Genomic DNA, 7,215 nt, shown 5'->3' with positions numbered 1-7,215 from the left:
CTATCCAGTCAACTAGACCATGGCACTAAATGTCTCAGCCAGTCTTTTCTTGAACACCTCCAGGGAAGGTGACTCCACCACCTCCCTGGGCAGCCCATTCCAATGGAAAATCACTCTCTCTGTGAAGAACTTCTTCCAGCTTGACTGAAGATCTGTTGTAAAAAAAACCAACATCACTAGGAATGGCAAAGATGATCATCCTGCAATATTTTGAGCTAATCTGAGTTTTTAGTATGTCTGACAAAACAGAAATTAGGCCCAAAATATCACCTTTAAATTACTATTTTTCTACTGAAACATCTCATTATTTAATCAGAAAATAATTAATTTAATCAGTGAGAATACAGTCTCACTCCTCATGTGTGGTGTCCTTGAAGAAATTATTATTATTATTATTATTATTATTATTATTATTACTATTACTACTGTTAGCAGTACTTCCAGAGAATATATGTCTAACCATTCTACCTCTGGGCAAGCTCTTCTTTTGCACCCAGTGCTATATTAAGCCAGAACAAAAAGATATACCTGCCAAAAGCTTAGAAATCAAAGCACAAGAGAACATTAGTAGGCAAGCCAGGTAAAAGGATGAACAACAGTCTGACTCATCATTGCATTTTGTGAAGAAACCACTGAGAAATTGCTGTCATGTATGGTTTAAAATGGCTAAAATGGCCATAAAATAGCTCAGAGAGGTAAACAGGAGGGAAATGGCAATTAAGAAATGATGGAATCAAAAGTGTTTGCCAAGGTGGCAGAAAGAGGGCTCATGAGAAGGGGAAACAGGGACATGGGCCTGGATGCTGACATCAACTATTGAAAGCATAGCACTAAGCTCAGAAGGGTAAAAAAGGTTCCCTTGTAAACAGTTCTTGGATCCTATCTTGCAACATAAGGGACTCAGGTTCTTCTCACTTGCTCCCTGGGATAGGACAAGGAGCAATGGATATAAGCTGCAGCACAGGAGGTTCCACCTCAACACAAGGAGGAACTTCCTTACTGTAAGGGTCACAGAGCACTGGAACAGGCTCCCTGGAGAGGCTGTGAAGTCTCCTTCTCTGGACACTTTCAAGGACTCTCTGGATAGGTTCCTCTGTGACCTGAGCTAGATTGTAAGGTCCTGCTCTGGCAGAGAGGTTGGACTTGATGATTTCTTTGGGTCTCTTCCACCCCCTAATATCCTGTGATCCTATGATCTCTTTGGTTCCCTTCCAACTCCTAGCATCCTGTGATCCTGTGATAATTTGCAGGGAAGAGGTCAAGGGCAGAGACACTTTTCAGTGAGATGAGTAGTACTGGACCTGGTGATTGTTTCATCTTCACTGAGGATTCACTAGCAGAAGCAAATCAGTGAGCCATGGGTTTCTCTTGCTTCAGGGTCACTCACTGAAAGGCCTCTGAAGAGAAATCTGCTCTTGCCACCTGTATAAAGACTATAGAGTGTGAGCTCCTTTGCATGTGCAGAGGAAATGAAACCACTGTGTGCATTATAGCTATTCCTCATTAAAGTGTTTGTAAACAAGTCATTTCTTTAATCTGCCTTGGAGTATGTCTTGCAGGATCACATGCTGCTGGTGAACTAGCCACTACAATTACAAAGGCCCATGAGATGATGCTTTGCAGCATAGAGCTGATCATGGGCAATTTGCCACCAAGTGAAATAATTACATTTATTTCTTGCCTACGTCACCAGGAGGATCTGCTTCAGGGAACTGGAGCATTTTCAGTAAAGTGCTTGACCAGCCAGAGTAATTGAAAGTAGATCAAAGATATACTAAGAAAGCAAAACCAGTCTTGGGATATAATGATGTGGGGTGTGTGTGAGTTTTTATTTTTTGGGCAAACTAGCCAAGGAAAATGAATGAGTAATTCAGTTAGATAGCTTCTCAAAGTTATACTCTAGGAACTTCTTTCTTGTCTTTGGTAAACTGTTTTCAAAGTGACCAGGAATATCAATAACTTCCAATAGTGTTAGAAAGGGCAGAAAGATAGTTGTGAAGCCCAGAAGTGAATATCATGGATGCTTAAAATGAACATGGGCATCTAATTTCGTACTGGATTCACCCAAGAATGAACATAAAAGCAATAAGATAAAAAGGACCTTTAATCTTTGCAAAGGATAAAAGGGATGAGTTAGGGAGAATGTCAGGTAGATTAATTAAAGGAGTCACAGTGAGCAATATTAGGTAGCAAATAACATTAGGGCATAACATAATTACCATTTCTAAGAGTTATTTATCACCAAGTAACTCTTTTTGGTCTAGACCAGTCCTAATCCCCCTGGGCTCATGTACTTTTCTGGAGCAGCCACACCTTTAATTATGTAAAACCTTAGCTTTCTTAATTTTTAGGGCTGATCTGTGCTTGGACAAGTTATTGTTCAACTTTGGTTGGATCCTTCCAGGCCTCTGACCATTGTCCCTCATTTCTTCATTGGATTTTTGAACTGCAGGCTAGGGCAATGCTTGTGCTGAAGCATCATCACCTAAATATTCTAGCTAGCTTCAAACCAGCATCCTCTCACAACTTGATGAGTCTTCCAGTCCTCTTGAATGCCATCAACTATGCATCTTTTAGTGACTTTGCAGTGGCATTTATGTCCAGCTTGATTTGAAAACATTTTTCTACTGCTTTCCTACACCCTCTCCTCTCCAAGATGCAAGCTGTGAGTGTCTCCTGTGGGAATAGTTTCCCTGAATACATGCTTTTTGTGACAAGTAAGACATACTTTGATTCTGGTGTAATATTGTTCTACCTTATCTTGTAGAACCAGGCAAGCAAGTGCCACAGATTAACCTGTCCCTTTTACCTCTGCTCCCAGCACCCAGCTGACTTGTATATCTTTTGTGTTAGAATGAGAACCATTCCCCAGGAGAAAATGACTATTTAGTTCAGGGCAAAATGCTTACAAATGTGTATGCTCTACAATATATTTCCCAAAACAAGGAAAAAAAAGCATTTATACATTGCCAGAAATGGTCAGGCACGCTTGGGTTTTACATGTCACAAGATCATTTTTGTAACAGAATTTGTAGTCTTTAAATATGTGTAATAGCCTAGAAAAATATTTTACAGGTCAAAATCAGACAGGAGTTATTTGATATTACTAAAACAATGCTCTTGGCTTAATTACAAAATCACTCTTCTAAAAATACTTAAAAAATTAGTTCCTCAACATATGTCCAAGACATTAAATGTTTTCTCCCTCTTTAAATGGGTGGTAAGAAGAAGAACATCTCCTCTTATTGGAAAAGCCTCCTTGCACTTCCCAGGGAACATCTCTATATGCTATCATGTCAGTAGAGCTGCTTCTTCATTTGCTCCTTGAAGCTTCACTTGAAGTTGTTACTCAGTCTTCCTCTGCAGACACCAAAGAAAGCTTAAAGACCCCAAGAGAGCCCAAGCAGTTGGGAAGAAGCACTTTGTGGAGAAAGCATCTCCCATGTTTCAGTAAGAGCCTAGACAGTCAGATGAAGTCAGTGGTTAAAGGAAGCTAGGAGATGAATTTTAACACAAAATTGCTTTGATGTAATGTTAGCCATAAGTACCAAATAAATAACACCAGCCTCACCTTTCTCCCTCTCTGAAAGAAGAGGGGAGTGGAGAAGAGCCAGTGGAACTTAGAGATTTATGCAGTTCTTGTCTTGTAAGAATAAATTAATGAACTCAAGAAGAGGATAACTTTTCTTCTCCCTTCTCGTTTTCCTTGAGGGTATCTATGTAGGTGCACAATGATATTTATTTGTATTAGATCTTCAGATGACATAACCTTTCCTTAGATATACTGAGTAGTTTGCTATAACTGAAAGATCAGTATTCAGTGGTCCACTAATACAGGTGTCAAATTCATTACGGATTTCTTGGACACCTGAGTAAGAACTGAAAGTTAGTTTAGGATTAAGCTGACAGTACATTTGAAAATGTTACTCTTGTGTATGCAATGATAAGACTGTTCCTTGGCCTAGCTTGTTACAGCATTCTGAGTCCTTCCCTCCACTAGGCATAAGAACTAAATTTTTATCTTGCACCGGTGAAGGTCACAGTCAGTAAGAGGTAGTGAAAACTGAAGGTGTAATTTAACTCTGAGAAAAGACTAAGGGAGCTGGGGGTGTTTAGCCTGCAGAAGAGGAGGCTCAGGGGGGACCTCATTGCTGTCTGCAACTACCTGAAGGGACATTGTAGCCAGGTGGGGGTTGGTCTCTGCTCCCAGGCAACCAGCAATAGAACAAGGGGACACAGTCTCAAATTATGCCAGGGTAGGTCTAGGCTGGATGTTAGGAGGAAGTTGTTGGCAGAGAGAGTGATTGGCATTGGAATGGGCTGCCCAGGGAGGTGGTGGAGTCTCCATCCCTGGAGGTTTTCAAGAGAAGACTGGATGAAGCTCTTAGTGCCACGGTGTAGTTGATTGTCTAGGGCTGGGTGCTAGATTGGCCTGGATGATTTTGGAGGTCTCTTCCAACCTGGTTGATTCTATGATTCCATTTCTGGCAAATCAAGGCAATCCCTAAATGCCTACTCGACATTCTGCTGAATGTATCTGAAAATGTGAAACCTGTACAGTCATTAGAATTCTGGGGTCTTTTTGGTCTTGGTCTTATTTATTTACTTATTTACCTGAAATGCTGTCAGAACACACACTTCCCCCCAACCCCAGCTTAGATATAGAATTATATGGGGTAAGTTTAAATATGTAATGGAGTTTAAAATCAGAAAATCATAGAATCAGTCAGGGTTGGAAGGGACCACAAGGATCCAACCTAGTTTGCCTTTCATACTAGTTAAGCTAATGAGTACACTCTGAAAGAAGCTCATCTTGCTAAGTTTAAGGCACATTATGAATATTCTGATCTACCTACTCTGTGTTTCTCACATGCCTTAATTGAAGCCTACTAGCAATATATTTAGAGCATACTTAAATATTCAATCCCATGCAAGGGCTCCAAGTGCTTAACCATTGTAACTGGAATACTTAGTAATACTGTGTAGCCTCTTTTCCATGCAAAAAGAGCTTTGAAATGGTTTTAAACAATGAAACAATGTGAAGAAGAAAGCTTTTTCACATTGTTCTGTTGTTTGAAACAAGTTCAAGGTATAAGAGTCAGCCCTTGTGGTTGTAAAAACTTATGGGAACGTGGTTCATGAGAATAAAGATGTGAGTGACCTGGAACTATTTACTTCCTGTATCAAAATGGGAGTGGAAATATTTCTTAAACCAGGCAGAAATTGAAATGAAGAATGTTAGAGAGAGCTTTTTCTTCTGGGCAGCAATGACAGTTTACTAAACCTGTAGAATTTTATCTCACCCACTGAGGCTGGTCAAGAGGTTCAAAAGTTGCAGGCACTGTCAGATAAATAGGAAGTCTGGGAAGCATAGGGCACAAGTATTCACTCATATATGTCTAGGTAATGTAATGCTAGCAGAGATCTGTCAATTTAGCAGAGATCTGTTTGACGTGAGCCCGTAACTGGCCAATGTGCATGAAGCTCCCACAAGACCAAATGGACTCCAATGACCTCTCACAACAGATGTCTGCCTTGTGACTGAACTCTTCTAGCACAGGCTGATCCTCATGAAATATCTCAAAAATATCCACAGGGCTGCCTTTTGCACATCTTTTTAATTGTTCCCTCCTTCTGTGATGTTTTCCTGTAGAGGAGGACTCTGAATCTCTGCTCTTTACTGTGCTTAGACTCCCATGAAAAGCCTGAAATATGACAATCATGGAATCATAGAATCAACCAGGTTGGAAGAGACCTCCAAGATCACCCAGGCCACCCTATCACCCAGTCCTATCCAATCAACTAGACCATGGCACTAAGTGCCTCATCCAGGATTTTCTTGAACACCTCCAGGGACGGTGCCTCCACCACCTCCCTGGGCAGTGCATTCCAATGCCAATCACTCTCTCTGTGAAGAGCTTCCTCCTGGTGAACTTTATAGGGAGTTACTTAACTGTCTTATGATTAAGGCACTTTTTTTCCCCCCAAGCCATCATTATGTATGATTTTTTTTGTGACATTCTCTGTCATAGTTTTAACTTCTAAAAAATGAGGCCTTGCTTATGACTTCTGATGACTTCTTCTGGAAATTTTAGCTTCCTTCAAATAACAGGAAAAAAAAAAACAGACTTCAACTTCCAAAGGATTTTTTTTCCCAAACAGAGATGGGGACCTTGGTCTGAAAATTCTTCTGAGGCTGTAGAGGCTTGTGCCACCTTCTGCCACTAAGATTGTGCTGGGTAAGTGCATTTAGACCCCCCAAATTAATAAAATCATAGAATGGTCCAGGCCAGAAAGCACCTCCAGAGTTCATCTAGTTTGCCCCCCCTGCAGTCAGCAAGGACATCCCCACTAGCCCAGGTCACCCAGGACCCTGTCAAGCCTCACCTGGAATAGATCCAGGGAATGGACCTCAACCTGTTCCAGTGCTCCATCACCCTCACTGGAAAGAACTTCTCCCTAACATCTAGTTTAAAATCTCTCCTCTTCCAGTTTAAACCCATTACCCCTTGTCCTGTCATTACAAGACCTTGTAAATAATCCCTCCCCAGCCCTTCTATAGTTCCCCTTCAGATACTGGAAGGCCACTATAAGGTCTCCTGGAAGGCTTCTCTTCTCCCGACTGAGGAGTCCCAACTCTCATAGCCTGTCCTCATAGCAGAGCTGCTCCAGCCCTCTGAGCATCTTCGTGGCCTCCTTTGGACTCACTCCAACAGTTCAATGTCGTTCTTGTGTTGGGGGCTCCAGAACTGCACACAGTACTCCAAGTGGGGTCTGAGGAGAGCAGAGTAAAGGGGAAGAATCCCCTCTCTTGTCCTGCTGTTCATGCTTCTCTTGATGCAGTGAGTGATTGGCATTGGAAAGGGCTTCCCAGAGAAGTGGTGGAGTCGCCATCCCTGGAGGTGTTCAAGAAAAAAACTGGATGAGGCACTTAGTGCCATGGTCTAGTTGATTGGGCAGGGCTGGGTGCTAGATTGAACTGGATGATCTTGGAAGTCTCTTCCAACCTGCTTGATTCCATAATCCTTCCATATCTACTAGGTTAACCCAACATCATTTCTGGCCAGGCTTAAAACAGAACAAGAATAACTATTGAAAGAGTAAATTAAAAGAGATCAGTGAGAAAGGATGTTATATGTTCCTCATTAATCTGCCAGGGAAGCATTATTAAAATAATTACAGTTTAAAATTTTACACAGGTTTCATTAAGCTCCA

Source organism: Pogoniulus pusillus, chromosome 14, assembly GCF_015220805.1.
Source record: "Pogoniulus pusillus isolate bPogPus1 chromosome 14, bPogPus1.pri, whole genome shotgun sequence".
In the NCBI taxonomy this organism is placed as follows: Eukaryota; Metazoa; Chordata; class Aves; order Piciformes; family Lybiidae; genus Pogoniulus; species Pogoniulus pusillus.
This window is presented reverse-complemented; position numbering follows the sequence as displayed.